Source organism: Chelonia mydas, chromosome 10 (assembly GCF_015237465.2).
Source record: "Chelonia mydas isolate rCheMyd1 chromosome 10, rCheMyd1.pri.v2, whole genome shotgun sequence".
Classification (NCBI taxonomy): Eukaryota; Metazoa; Chordata; order Testudines; family Cheloniidae; genus Chelonia; species Chelonia mydas.
Genome location: NC_051250.2, coordinates 57,525,493 through 57,541,887, shown reverse-complemented (window position 1 = coordinate 57,541,887; position 16,395 = coordinate 57,525,493).

Sequence of the window (16,395 nt, the reverse complement as noted above, 5' to 3'; positions counted from 1 at the left end):
AACTTGCACTTATAGTACAAATCAGTAACACCCTTCCTCCGAACATCTGCTCTACAATCCTCAGTCTGTTAAATTACAGAACACTCCAAGACACTGAGAGGTTAAAGTAGCTTGTCCAAAATCACATAGGGTGTGATCCTGCAAGTTGCTGAGTGCCCTTAACTCCCACTGAAGTCAGTGCCTTACTGGAAGCATCTGTACAGAAGATAAAGATATGCATGTGTTATGCAACTGAACGGGAGTAATACATTTTGCCCGGAATGTTTGCAGCAGGCTAAAGTTTGTTGTTCCAGGATTTTCCACAAGAAGGCCACAGCCAGTTAGCATGCCCCCCATACCACACGCTGTTGTTTCCTTTTATGCACCATGGTACAAAGTGCGGAAGCATGGGTCAGGAATGTGAGTGGGACATTTTGCACAGGATATAGAACAACTGGTCTACACCTATAGCATGTGTCTGTGTATTAGCTGTGGTACACAAAGCTCCTCTTCTGCAGTTTCTGCATGGTGCCCAGATTGCTACAAGAGAAATCAACGGTGCACCTCCTCTCTAGGTCATTCACAAATATTAAATCATTGTTTAAAGTTATCATGGTTAAAAAAAATGACTAGAAGCAACACAAATCTCACCAATTTGGCTCAAAAACCTGCTATCATTAAGTTATCAATTCTACACAGGGACCCATTTTTTAAATTAATTTTAACTCAAACTAATTAATGAGCTTATTTCTACATTTTCAGAAGATTCCCTCTGTACAAATGACAGCTCTCTTTGACTTCAGTGGGGCCAGGATTTCACCCAGAAAGTAAGCGCTATAGTTTTTGAGAGCATATGTTGTACTCTTCACGCCAAACAAAGAGACCGAATCCCTGCTTTGAGTGCAAAACTCAGCTCCACCTTAACAATGGAGTCATAATCAGCATCTCCATAACACAGCTGAAAAATTGAACTCCAACTCATGCTACAGGCCTCAATTCATGAAGTTCAGTTTGTGCAGAACAAAAGGATTTTTAGTTTACATAAATCATGAAGTTGTCTATTATCAGTTGATAGTGCAAATGTGCCCATTGCCTGAGTTAATATAAGATGGTCAGGTACGAAGAAAAGCTTTTCCATTAAGAGAGACTTTCCAGTCACTGAGTTGACATTGAGCAGGTCTCAGTGTACTTATTTGGATCTGAAATATCAGCTCCTGGAGAAAAATCACTTCGGGAGCATTATTTGATGTTCAGGTTATCTTTTGGACAATTTAAATAGTGTCTTAAAGCTAATTAATCACTTTACTAATTTAGAGTCTGCTCTTGCAAACACCCTGGGGTCAAATGCTTACTGTTGTTATTGTTCAGAAGTCAATGGCACCACTCACAGTAATAAGCAGTGTGGCCAGTATTTGTACGAACAGGCTCTTAATGTAGCTGAAACTGCACTTTCAAGTAGTTTTGATTCAAAAATTTGGATTATACTGCAATTGAGTTATAATCCAAACCATAATGAGTACATTCTAATACCAATTTTTATTTATATCAAAATCCTCCCCTTTGGCACTGAAGAAAATACTAAGAAATAAATAGCCACTAATCATGACATTCAGTGTTTTATAGGCTGGTGTTGCAAGAACACATTAACTAACCAAATTCCCAGAACACAGACTCTGAGGCAAATTACTTGGGTCAGAAGCAGTGCCAGGAGCACAGGAATGCTGGGGCATGAATAATGGCCATTGTGGGGTCAGGGGGCATCCATGCACAGCCAAAGTGGACCAAGCCCCTAGATCTCAGCCTGTTCCCCCTCTGCAGTTCTGCTTGGGGAAAAACTCTTGAAGTAGCTTTCCCACAGGTCTGAACTGAAGCCAGAATAGGGTGGAATAATTTTGTCTACATGAGTCTCATTCCAGCAATCAATTTTAAGCCATGCACAGATAGTCAGATTTTGGCCTACCGTGCTTTAAAACCTCCCAGGCCAACGTAACCACAGGGGAGCTCCATTGAGGTTAACAGATTTATACCGGGGATGCATTTTACTCTTTAATTTAAATTTACATAACAAAATTTGATGTACAGATTACAATAACCAAAGGAAATAACCCAACAAAACAATGGTTAAGTGAGGTTCTTCACTTTGTCACAGAAATCAGCACAAGCAAGGAGATTCAGAGTTGTAACTGATATTTCATTCTTCATCCATCCAGCAGGGTATTACCTCCCTACAGCTTATGGTCTTTTTGGTAGTGTTTGTTCTGCTCTCTTTCCTTAGCCATCTCTATTTTCTCTGCTCTTTCTCTATATAGTGCAATGGCTCTCCAGAGATTTATATTCAGCATTTTTTTTCATCTACTTTTGAATCTGAGAATGTTCTCATGAGAGCAACTACAAGTTTTACCTCACATGCTTGTTTTTTGGCAGTTGCTTGAATTTTTTCCTCCCACCAAACAACCTTGCACTGGAAAATACAAGTAAACTGACTAAGATCCAGTAACAGCTACTTCTCTGTCTGCTCTGTACAATTGTTATTGCATAGCATTACTGGCTCTGTAGTTTTAAAAAAAGTTCTACCTTTTAATCCGTTGCTAAACTGTAACAAAAGAATAGTTAGGAAAAAAACATCTTCTGGGCATAACAGTATTTTTGATTTTTTTTTTTTACCTGCATCTTGTTAAAATTATTTCTTTGTATGGCACTACTACTGTTACTGCCTCTGCTTTTCTAGTCAGCCTAAGGTGTACAGCATCTGTTCGTTGGTCAGCCAAGAATGAATAGTAGGTAATGATTTTAAGCCACTGGTATGTGCTCTGCACGTGTAAATGGAACCCTAAAGAAACCTATATAGGTGTGAAAGAGGAAGCTGTGCACACTATACTTGTGTGGGTTTTTCCCTCATTCCTCCCCTTTTTCTTCCTTAAAGGGATGTTATCAGGAAAAAAAAAACAGTCAAAACTTATTCTTCTGTATGTAATTAACATCCTCCCAAATGGAGTACAAATCAGATTTACTTTTCACTGTCTCCCATATTTCCAACCCCAAGCATTCAAAAATCATAAAGTCAAACCCCAACCAGTGATGAGATTGGTTTAAAAATCATGAGATTTAAAAATAATAAAGGTGGGTTTCTTTTTATTTGCCTTCTGGATTTTGTTCCTTTAGGGGGTCACATTTTCAATCTTTGCTTCATAATAATGAGGGCTAGAAATTTTTGCTGGTTTGTTTTAATGAAATCAGAGATTCTCATGTCATCATTTGACTCCAGGAACCAGGGCTTTAATTAAAAAAACAATCAATCATCATGAGACTTGTGATAAAAATCAAGAGCTGGCAACACTGCAGTTTATGCTGTTGTGCTTTTGCATTTCACTCAGTGAAGGCAACAGATGCAGACTGATCCATTTCCTTTTTGTTTCTGTAGCTCCTGCCTGGTCTACACTGTCGGGGGTGGGGGATAGCTAAGTCGGTCTAAGTTACACAACATCAGCTACGAAAATAGCATAGCTGAAGTTGACATACTTAGAGCTACTTACTGCGGTGTCTTCACTGCGGTAGGTCAACAGCTGACACTCCCACATCGACTCCGCCTACACTTCTCGCTCCAATGGAGTACCGGAGTCGACGGGAAAGCGCTCGGCAGTCGATTTATCGCGTCTTCACTAGACCCCCGCTGGATCGATCGCTCCAGAGGTAAGTGTAGCGTGGAATTTTCAAAAGTACTACCGCTGACCACCCTACCTCTGCTCCTGCTGAAATCAATTGTAAACCTCCCACTGACTTTACTGGGAACAGAGTTACGCCAAAGCTGAGTGCTTCTGAAGATAGCATCCTATATTCATTAGTATTTACTAAAGTCAGAAATTAATGTCTAGGTCTCAGAATCTGGTAAGAAGCGTGCTTAGTCATGAGTACTTTTCTTTTGGAAGCAGGGTGCCTTCTAGTTTGTAGGATAAGTTCTTTGGATGGGTTAGATCTAGAGCCCAATTAGGAGTCAATTTGTCCTGCAAATCCCAGGCCAATTTTTTTTAGGACTGATACAGGATGCTGTATTTGTAGGTAGTGTGAAGGTTCCTTCCCCACTCTGAACTCTAGGGTAGAGATGTGGGGACCTGCATGAAAGACCCCCAAGCTTATTCTTACCAGCTTAGGTTAAACGCTGCCACCACCAAAGTGTTACACAAAGAACAGGGGAAGTGCCCACTTGGAAACGTCTCCCCCCCCCAAAATATCCCCCCCCAAGCACTACACCCCCTTTCCTGGGGAAGGCTTGATAAAAATCCTCACTAATTTGCATAGGTGAAACCCTTGGATCTTAAGAACAATGAAAAAGGAATCAGGTTCTTAAAAAGAGAATTTTAATTAAAGAAAAAGAAAAAGAATCCCCTCTGTAAAATCAGGATGGTAAATACCTTACAGGGTAATCAGATTCAAAACATAGAGAATCTCTCTAGGCAAAACCTTAAGTTACAAAAAGACACAAAAACAGGAATATCCCTTCCATTCAGCACAGCTTATTTTATCAGCCATTTAAACAAAACAGAATCTAACGCATATCTAACTAGATTGCTTACTAACTCTTTACAGGAGTTCTGACCTGCATTCCTGCTCTGGTCCCGGCAAAAGCATCACACAGACAGAGAGAACCCTTTGTCCCCCCCCCAGCTTTGAAAGTATCTTGTCTCCTCATTGGTCATTTTGGTCAGGTGCCAGCGAGGTTATCTTAGCTTCTTAACCCTTTACAGTTGAAAAAGTTTTTCCTCTGGCCAGGGGTGATTTAAAGGTGTTTACCCTTCCCTTTATATTTATGACAGGTAGTGTGTTGCACAGGATAGAAGACCTAGTTATGAAAAGGTTAATAGCAGGCTAATACACAGGACACCATAACCAAGTAACATTCTTTCGTATGCTTTAAAGAATTAGAAATGCCTTTTAGCTGCATTTTACTGTTCTTAAAATTACATTAAAAGTAAAGGTACCGTGTGCAAATAATGCAAGAAGAGAGCTACATTTGGAGATCTTTTGTACAATAATTCACCACCATCTCCAGACACCTATTGTGATTTGGAACATTTCTAGGTAGCATCTTTTCACTTCGATGTTTAGAACAATTACAAATTCTACTACGAAACCTTGGACTGCAATGGCATGCATATTTAGGTACACACACGAAGACAAATTCTGGTCTCTGTTATACTCTGGATTTACTGTGAAGTAAATCAGAGGAGAATGAGACCCATTATTTCTTTTTGTCCATATTGGTTTTTCATTCTAGGACTATAGTACAACATAAAATCTATTCCTTATCTTTAATGCAATGCTTCAAAGACATTAATAATAGATAGCAAAGCAGGGATTCTCTTTAGCAGTAGAAAGAAACAGCCATAAGTCAGATAAAAACAAAGATAAATATCAATTAGGAAAAAACAGATTGTTTACTGAACAGCAGCAATAGGATGGCTCCTATTGTTATGGAAGGAGTGTTGGAAAATGGTATTACAGTAAAACGGTATTTGCAAATTTAACCATATTTTCCCTCAAGTGTTTACACTCTACCTAAAATGCAATATCATGAAAGCAAAACACTATGTAATTACAAATATATAGCCTTCCCCCTGTTTTACACCACATTTCAAGGCCCACATCTTCACTCCTATGTAACAAGAATGATTGTGGACAGTGTAAAAACTGGCAATGCAAACCTACAGTGTCAGCCAATCAGCGCACACGTCACCTTACACAACAGCTCCCCTAAAGGCCTTTATAACTATAAATGGAGTGATATGGATGGCCTGCTGGTGAGCATCATAAATATGAAGTGTTCTCTGCTGTTTGCTGGAAAGCATACAGCTGTATCTGGGGTGGGGTGAGGTGAGAGACAGAATAATAAGATCCTTTACCCCTTCCCACAATAAAAATACAAAACTGCATGTTTCCATTGATTCAAGGGAAATTTAATTTCCCATTATAATGAAAGGAGAAGAGGTCTGATTTCTGTGCTGGTAGGCTTCCCTCCCAATTTTCTAGAGACTTCAGCTTTAGATTTAGACTATGACTTCGGCTACACCCCTGGCAGGGTGCATACGGGGGATAAGAACCTGTGAATCCTTTCTTGGCACAGGATATCCATCCCTTGGATCAGGAAGTGCTGTGCAAGCACTCTTCTCCGCCCATCTGTTTCAGGGGTGAGGAAGTGTGTGGGGAGGACTAAGGAGTGGCTGGAATCTTTGCTCTGCCACTACAGTGCATCAGCCAGCATAGATGAGCTAGAGCAGAGGATGTTGTAAGTTAGACCGACAGCAAAATTACTTAACCCCACACCAAAGCAAGGGAAAGTACGTAAAGAACGCTGCCTCAAAGGGATGTCTCTGAGACACAGTGCCTCCTAGGTGTATTCCTGGGATGGTGGTGCATGTTCCAGGCTGTGCCTAATGGCACAATCTCATCCCTAAAGGACATGAGCCCAGGATTGAGAATGGAGACCATGATGCTCAGATACGATCTTGATGGGGACAGTATGAGGCTCTATCTAGACAGGTAGGAAACATAAAAGTTGTACAACTACAAAGTCATAGATCTAATCATTAAAAATAAGGAAAAAAAAGTATGGAAAGTTCTGAGCAGCTTCTTCTCAACCTATGTTTTATATTACAGGGACAAGTGTCCCACAGCATCATATCCTAAACCTATCAGAAGTGAAAAAAGGGGCTGTAAAAAAGCAAGTAGATGCTAAGATGATGATCCGCATTTTAGGCATGATGTCAGCAAGAATTAGGGAGCTTGCAAGCAATTTGAATTTCAGGAATCTCTGTCAAATATTATAGAAGCAATAAGAAAATCTGCTGAACAGAAAATCCACAAATGTTGGCAAAACAAACCAAAACATGAAGGCCAGCCACAAGCAGACATAATAAATGTTTGCTCACTTCAGGAAAATAACATTGTCTGTGGAACGTGGCATAAATAGATAGTGTGAAAAGCAACTGTGACCTGACAGTACTGGAAGGGTGGGTAAGGGCAGGTATATCAGTCTCAGGCCAAGTCTACCCTAGAAAATTAGGTTGATTTAATTACGTTGGTCAGGGTTGTGAAAAATCCTGAGCAGTATAGTTAAACCATCTTAAGTCCCAATGTAGACAGTGCTAGATCAATGGAAGAATTCTTCCAGTGACTTAGCTTCCACCTCTTAGGGAGGTGGATTACCTACACTGACAGGTGAACCCCTCCCTCAGCATAGGTAGTGTTTACACCAGGGGTTCTCAAACTTCATTGCACGGCGACCCCCTTCTGATAATAAAAATTACTACATGACCCCAGGAGCGGGGATTGAAGCCTTAGCCTGCCCAAGTCCCACTGCCCCGGGTAGGGGGGCTGAAGCCAAAGCCGAAGGGCTTCCGTCCCAGGTGTGGGGGAGGCCTGTAACCTGAGCCCCAACGCCCAGGGCTGGAGCCCTCAGACGTTGGCTTCAGCCCCGGGCGGTAGGGCTTGGGCCCCGGGCCCCAGCAAGTCTAATGCCAGCCCTGGTGATCCCATTAAAATGCGGTCATGACCCACTTTGAGGTCCCGACCCACAGTCTGAGAACCACTGGTCTACACTGAAGAACAGCAGCTGTGCCACTGTAGCATTTCAAGTGTAGACAAGCCCTTAGAAAAAGGGCTTTAACTATTCCTATGAACTTAGAGGTTACCTCAGATTAATTATGGGCACCTGAATCTAATTAAGGGCAGCCTGAGATCTTTAAAAACCTCTTCTTGTGAGGGAGGAGGGTGGAGAAGCCAGCTGCAGAAGGGTTGTGTACAGCGAGGGGGAAAGGCTTCTCCTAGGAAAAAAGCAGTTTTTCCCTATAAGGGGAAATCTTGTGTTTATTTCTGTTTGAGGAGGGGATCTTGATTCCCAGTGTAGCTAGGCCCAGAGTGGGTTAGAGAAGGTTGCTGGCAACTGCATAAGAGGAGGCAGATTTCCAGTGCGAGTTAGGAAATGTATTTTTGTTTGTTTGTTTAAAGATGCCCCCGGGTGAAAACCCCAAGGCCTATCCTATCAATATTGAAGTATTAAACCTCTGCAGTGGGGCTGATTTACCCCAGACTCCTCCCCCCAACACCAGAGGGAGAAACGCTGGACACTGACATGACAAAAGAGGTATGTTGTCACAACACTTAGTCACGGCCATTCTTCCTTTCTCCACCACGAGCATCATGTTTGACTCATGAAACTAAAATCTGGTATCAGAGGTGAATTCAAACCTTTCCGAAATAAGTACTTTCTAATTCAGGCACCTGTTTTGATACATCACTAGTCAATACAAAGAAATATAACTTATTAAAAGTTGAGCTTTTGAGTCTTGTGTGAATGATGTTGCATATTTTAATGTGCTCACTAACAGCACTTAATAATAATGTAATACATGAGGAATACTTTCAGCATCCTCAAAAAGTAGTCTGTACTCCAGTCATTTCAACTTTGCAGTCATGTCAACAGGATTGTCAATGAGAAAGTATCAGAGCTTGCACCACATTGAAACTCAAGAACACTACACTTGAATACAGAGATCAGGAACAAACTTGACCAGAATTCAATAGATGTAACTAACCTCAAATAACTAACATGCAGCCACAGATGCCTAAGTTTGGCAGCAAAATATTGCTAACTTAAATAGCTATTTGTTTTATCTGATGTTTTCTTGAATGGGGTAAAATTGCAAATTATACTCAGTGATAAAACTCTCCCAAGGCCTAGGATTGGTGGATATTATATTTTCCAATACTCAAGCAAAAACTTGCATTTTCAAACTGGATGACTTACTTCAGAGTAAGGAAAAACACCTAAGAAAGAATGAATTTAACGTCTTCATAGGGGTGAAGGGAGGGGCAGAGAGAGCGAACGTACACAATGACAACCATCTTGAATTAACTGCAGCATTACAAACCCCACTCCAATACCCGACAACTGGCAGAGAGATCCCAGACATTTAATTTGCATGACAGAGAAAACAAAATCATAACATCATTGCCTCCCTATCACGCATACACCACAGGTGACACCATCCTGGAGGTTGGTGTCAAAAAAGTGGTCAAAATATGGGTTAGTGCTGACTAAGCATTGCAGGGAACTTGTTTAACATATGCCTCCTGCCACCAAAGGATGAAATCCTCACCTCACTGATGTCAGCGGAAGCTTTCACATTGGCTTCAAGGAGGTGAGGATTTCACCTTAAATGTCTAAATCCCCATATGTTTGCAGTGTTGTTGTAGCCATGTCAGTCCCACAGACCTGAAGAAGAGCTCTATGTAGCTTGAAAACTTGTACCTTCCACCAATAGACATTGCTCCAATAAAAGATATTACCTCATCCACCTTGTCTCTCTGAGATCCCTGTCTGCATCTAATGTTCATGGTCCTGGTGTTAACCTCCCTGCACAGAAGGGAGCAAAATCAGGCACATGTGGTTTTTTGGAGAGGGTGGCATGGAAGGGGAACCATCAGGAGAATAAGGAAAATAATTACTTTCCCCTTGGATATCAAAATAATCACAAGGAAAGGAAGTCCTCGGAGTGTGACTGCTGCCCAGTCCCACGACCTAATTACAACAAACTGGATGGAGTAAGCACACAAGCTGCTCCATGAAGTCTTGGAGAGAGAGAGAGGTGCTGCACAAACCTCAGCTTAGAGGCACATATTCCTAACAACTACTGGCTGTACATGAAGTAGTAGTTTTTAATAGTAGACAATCCAAAGTCACAGGCCATGTACATTGTTGTAAAGCGATCAAACCAAACACTGCATGCACCTCAAAGGCATCTGAATCAGTAAAAACACGGTGGCTAAATAAATGTAAAATGCAAACCACACACATTCCAATCTACTCCACAACAAAAAGGTACAAAATAATCAAGCTGTAGAACCAGCAGCTGGGGTTTTAGGATCTCTGCCTCACATCACAATGGGTTCTTTGAAATCTGAGAAACTTTTGCGGTTGAACAGAACAGCTTTCAAACAAAGACAGAAGGAAGAAAGAAAAACTCCACCTAAAATATTTACCCTGCCAGCAAGAGTATTTGTACCCTTTTCTTGTTCCAAGTCTTTTATCTGTTTTACAGCACAACCGGCAGCAGGCCCTTCTGTCTCTCTCAGCAAGATTTCTTCTGTCTCTCAGCAGCTCCTGTCTTGACTGTGTGCCACTGGTCTTCCTATTCCCTTGAGCACATGCTCCCATTAGCAACCTTTTCATTTCATGAAGCCAAAAAAAAAAAAAAAAAAGTGATTTTCAAGCTAAATCTCAGCAAGTTAATCAACTGGGCTTCCAACAACTTCTCTAGCAACCACATTCCTTTGCCTTTTTGTTTATTAGATGTGTTACATACAGGAGCCTGACATGATAGAGATTACAGCTTCAAGGAATCTGGATGAGTCCCAACAGAATCATGAGCTTTTGGTACACAGGTGAGACCAGTGCTTTTTCAAGAGGCCCAAATGTTATGATTTGTGGTGTATTAGGAATAGGATTTATGAAAATTTAATTTGAAGTTTAGAACATGCAAAATCTGAGGGGGCTGGGTATTCTATTTACACAAAATCAACCTTAATTTGGAAAAATTTATTAGTTTGTTAACTAAGTTCTGATTGAAGAATTTTTATTTATGGGTATGATGCATGAGCCACTAAGAACCCAGGCTGACTTTCAGATCCCAGCCTGTGATATTGTCAGTTAGAAAAAACACCCTTTTGCCTGTAGTCTGAGGTGATTTGACATGCACATTAGAGAGAGCTAAACACAGAACCCCAAGATGCCATTTTTCAGTCACTTTTTAGAGTAACACTGAATTAAAAGAACAAAAACAAAACAAAAAATCTTCCCAGCTTTAGAAACTTTATCCCATTACCATACATAAAACACTTACTTAGAAGTGAAGTGTTAGAAGTGACTAAGCCCATTTCATAATTTTTAAAATGTTACTGTGGCTTAGAGAGCGATGTTTAAAAATGTCCAATGAATGATCACTAACACAAACACACGTACCATCTGTACAATCATGCTAAGCTTTTGTTTTTATGAAGACACTAATATAATTTCTCCTCCAGCTATTTTGCAGGTCTCAGGTGTGTTCATTTAGCCAACTCTTCTTTATTTTCTACATTCCTGTTTTTAACAATTTGTTCCATATGGTATTTATTTCTGTTACTTAGTCATGAAATGTGCATGGTTTTCCCTTGGACCTTTTCACTTCCAAGTGTTGGTGGCTAACTTTAGACTGCACTGCCACTGCCCTCTTTTCATGCATCTGGCATCTGACTGCTGGGAGAGCAATACATTATGTACTGCAGCTTCCAGAGAACTGCAGCATTTTAGTAGTTAGCAGTACCCCTGAGGGTCTGATCCTGCAATCTTTCTGCAAGCAAAACTCACATCAGTTTCAGTAAATTCATTTGTCTCATAGGGAATATTTTGCCGTAATGACAACTGGATTGGACCTTGAGTCTTTAGGACAGACGTCTGAAAGGATAGTCCAGTGGTTTGAATGCAAGCCAGGGACTTGGGAGACTGGGATTCAATTCTGTGCTCTGTCATGGATTAATTGTGTGACCCAGAGCAAGTGTCTGTTCCTCATCTAGATGACAGTATTTCTAACCCTGACAGCGGTGTGGTGAGGGTAAATACATTAAAGATTGTGAAAAGAAAAGGAGTACTTGTGGCACCTTAGAGACTAACAAATTTATTTGAGCATAAGTGAAGTGAGCTACAGCTCACTTCATCGGATGCATGCCAGTGAGCTGTAGCTCACGAAAGCTTATGCTCAAATAAATTTGTTAGTCTCTAAGGTGCCACAGGTACTCCTTTTCTTTTTGCGGATGCAGACTCACACGGCTGCTCCTCTGAAACCTGTAAAGATTGTGAGGTGCTCAAGTACTACAGTAATGGGGGCCTTATAAGAACCTTGATAGATGTCATTTCACTCTCTTTACAGCAAATATAACAATCTCCACTGCAGCAGGGAAACAGCAGGAAATGACTGTGAGCAGATACCCCAGTCACATGATTCCTCTGCTGAGTGTGGGTTTGGTTTAACACTCCTAGGAAAGGTGAATAAAAGTTGCTAAGGACTCTGACAAACATTTCACTGGCAAAGCTTGGGGAAAGGCAGCAGTGCTTCAAGGCATCTGGCTTTCTTTAGTAATGTGAGACTCCGTGGAATTTTTTCAAACAATTATATGACCGATTACATTGGTAAATTATTATCAATCCCATGCTGTCCCCAGGATGTTCTTACAAAGCTCTTATTATTATTATTTTTAAATTTAACTTGTAAGGCATGTTGCTGTTCCTCACCATAACTTGTTATATTATTTCTTGCAGTCAGAAATAGGTGACTAAATGCTACAGAAATACAATATTTTAATTCTGAGTAGGAAATGTGCTTTGTAAATGTGCAGAATATGGCAAGGTCAGATTTATTTTTCAAACTATTCAGCACAGTTCTTCACCTTGAAATACAAAGGCCATGTCCATATTTTTTTTTACTAAACTTTTTGCCTATTTTGACATCTTAATTTGTACATTTTCAAGTGGCAACTGCTTGTTAACATTTTAATTTACAAGCAAATTATTTATTGATCCCTGCTGCTTGTTCATTCTCCAACAGAGGGCAGCTCAAGTAGGCAGCAGCAATTTAGGTATAAAGGCTAACATTGTCCTTTCTAAATGTTATGAATTTAATACATGTGAAAGGTGCCAGAGCTTAGTTCTGGACAGTAAAGTCCTCTCTCCACAGAGCAGGAGGATGAAATTAGATTGTAAACTCTGAGAGATAAGGACCATTTTTTTGTTCTACGATTGTACAGTGCCTAGCACAATAGCTCTCTGGACCCTATTAAGGCCCCAAGGCACTTCTGTGATACAAATAAATAATGATTTTCTCCACAGTGTCCCAGCGTGCCACAACTCTGACCGAAAGGGCTGGGACAAAGAAGATGGTCCACGCAGCTCATTCAATCCTTGACCTCTCTGCTTAGACTGCTAATCAGGCTGCCAATGAGTGCGGACAGTGGTGGTAGGTTTTTGTGATTTGAATGTATGCCTACTAAACAGAGACCAGCAAACTCATTGTACAAAGTTTTGGGGACAGATTCAGATTCTTGTTTATACCAAAGGATTCACTGAGTTACTCCACATTTATAGTCTTATGAATCAAATCAGAATCAGGTCCTTTAACTTTAAGAAGTAAAAAAGTAAAAGTTATTTGTATTTGGGAAAAAAGTTCCTGCATACCGCACTATCAAAAGATTGTGGTTAACTCAACTGTAGTGATAAGGGGACCTGAGCAGGAGAACTATGTATATATCTATTTATCAGGTCTCTAGCGTTCTTAATTATATTGTTTGTAGGAGACTTTTACTTTCTGCTGCTGCAATCCTGTATGAATACTGCCTCCAGGGAGTAGCATGACAAGGACTGTGTATCTCATATGACTATCCCAAGCAAGCTAGATTTTTAATACTAATTCATTTTAACCACCTCACATCCTATGCTGTACTATTGGTTATGTTCATTATCATTTAAAAGCTCCAGCAAAAAAGTTGCCTAATGGAAAAGCACCACCGTTTTTGAAGGATTTTTGACTAACCGAAAATGAGTCATCTTAATATGCTGGGGAAAATAGGGATCTTCCATTACCATGTTGGCTGTCAGATAATGGAATTGGTGGGGCAGGAGCCAAAATTCAATAAAATGAACTTAAATGGTAATACTCTCAAGGGGAATACTCTTGAGCCATTCCAGAGAGCTTGTAGTTAGGCTGACTGGCCCTTATTGTCCTACTGGGAACCTTAATAAAATCTTTAAAGGAAAGGAAGTGCTTGTTATGAAATAGATTATTGGAGTGTCTCATGTCAAGAGGGACTTGACCATAACAATTTACTCATTTATCAACACCTCAAATTTCTCTAAGGGTTAAGTCCTGTGCCTACGGCATGGTAGTAGAAGGCCAAAAATTCAGCAGAAATGCTGTGTTGCCCCTGCCCACAGGACCTAAAACAGAGAGGCCCTACAAAATGACTTTTAAGTACTGCAGTGGCAAGCACTCTACAGAGGGATGGAGAGAGTGAGTTGTGAGGCAGCTAAGTGGCAAGAGTGTGGCTTCTGGGTCTTTCAACCTAGTCTGTAACTCCACCTAGGGATACAGGGGAAAACTAGGGTCCAGTGGGGTGTGGTAGTGGCAATGGCCAAATTGCCAAGGTTCTCTGTACCCTTCCTCCAGGTTAGGAGAGAGTTCCATCTACTCAGCAACCATGTAGTACCTAAACACGAAGCTCTTTTACTTAAGATTTGTTCTGGTGACTAGCATCTCTCTCTTTGAGTAGATTTATATCTGGGCCTCTAGCCAATATTCGCATGCATGCGCCCACCTTTAAAATAGTGCACATATAAACTTGTTAACATTTGCAGGTGCAAACATCTACTAAAAATTCCAAAATTTGTGTCCATCTGTAAGTCTGTTTAAAGAGCACGCTGGTTGAAGTTTTTCAGCTAAAAAAATAAATGGGTTTGCATAAAAATAAAATTGAGGGGAAAAGTATTTCAGTGACTTTGGATTTTCAACAGGAAACTTCAGAACAAACCAAAATTGTTATTTTCATTCAGCTTGTAAAAAGGCCATTTGTATTTGTTTTCTGAAATCTCAGAATTAATGGTTGGGGGGAGGGGGAGTTTTGAAAATGTTTCCTCTTTCCACTCTAATTTTTTTCAAAATCTCCCCAACTTTCCAAACATTAAGAAGTGGCAAAAGGAAAAATGAAATGCTGTAAGTCTGCCACCTCTAACGTTTCTAAAGCTGAAGTAGTTTTGAAAATTTAGAGTAGAAAAAAATCAGGGGGGGGAACCCTGACACTATTCAGTTTACTGGAATCACTGAAAGACAGGCAAGGAGGAGAAAAGGGACAACAAATTTTGAAAATCAGAGTTAAAAATAAACACAAAATTTTTTAAAAGAAATTATCCCATTCCAAAGCCTATGAAACAAATGCATTTTGATTTATTTTTGTGAAATTGTTTTTCCATTTTTCAACCAGCTGTGCTTGTAGGTGTTTGTATCTGCAATATTGACGTGCAGGTTTGCATGCACAGAAGTGGAGGTCAAGGGCTGAAAAAAATCAAGCCCTAGTAGAGAGCCCTGGGTTAAACTGCAGCACAGACACTACCAAGAACAAAGTATTACCTAGACTAGAAAATAAGTTATAATATTGGAAGGGATAGGAAAGAAGTGATGGAGTAACACTACGCTACATAAAATGTATTGTCTTAGTATATCATCTTATGCTGCTACAAGATTACCTCTGGTCATATGGGACCAAAGATTGGTGGTCGCTTTTATTATTTTTAATAATGATTTTTAATCAGAGTCCTGTTTGCAAAGTGGTTCTTACCTATGTAAGTATTACACACTTGATAAGGAAACTAGATTATCAAGTTCATTACAAAATTACTTGAAATAAAATGTATGTTTAAGCCAAACATATGAGAAACTGATGAGCTCCCAGGATAGCTGAAACTAATATTACAATGTAGTCTACATATTCTTGTTGCAGAATTTCTTTGAAACTCAGAATCAGATCATAAGCACTTTACTTCTCACTTTTAATAAAGGTCATTTAAAAAGAACTATTCCGTGGTCTGAAGGGCACACACAAGTCTGAAAATATACTCCAAAATCCTCTACAATCTGAATCACACCAAAGTATGTTGAGTATATGCCAAAGCCTACACATTACGTTATAATTTGTTGGGTTCAGCATGCAGCTTGCCTGCCCTGCCGCGCCCCCTGGTGGCCGAGTGTGCACTGCAGGTATTGCTGCCCCAGTTTCTAGTCTCTGCAGGTGAGAGAGGGGAGAGAAGCACACATGTGGTTAAGCCTTCTGCTGGGTCACTGCATTCAATCCCCTTCTGGGGAAACAAGTGTTCAAACAAAAAGTTTCAAAAACAGAAAAGGTTCTTTTTTGCCTGCTTGGGCTCCCCTCCTTCTCGGCACTAAGTCCCTCCATTCTAAGATGGAGCGATGAATTCCAGGCTGCTTCACATACTCAGCCCCTCTGGGCTATTGTTTCGTTTCTCTGGGTATGTCTACACTGCAATAGACACAAGCAGCTGGCCCCTGCCAGTTGACTCGGGCTCCAGCTGCCAGCCAAAGCCTGAATGTTTACATCACAATTAAACAGCCCATTAGCCCAAGCCAGCTGGCAGCAGCTAGCTGCCGGTGTCTAATTGCTGTGAAGACACACTCTCTGTGGCTCTGGGATAGAGCCTGGGAGTCAGGGCTGTTTCCTTGGAGTCCCCTTAAAGTCATCTGCAGACCCTCACTCAAGGCCTTCCATAGAAGTCTGCCCATTCTCTGTGGTTCTTTCCCTTCAAACTGAGTTCTCAGCCCTGAT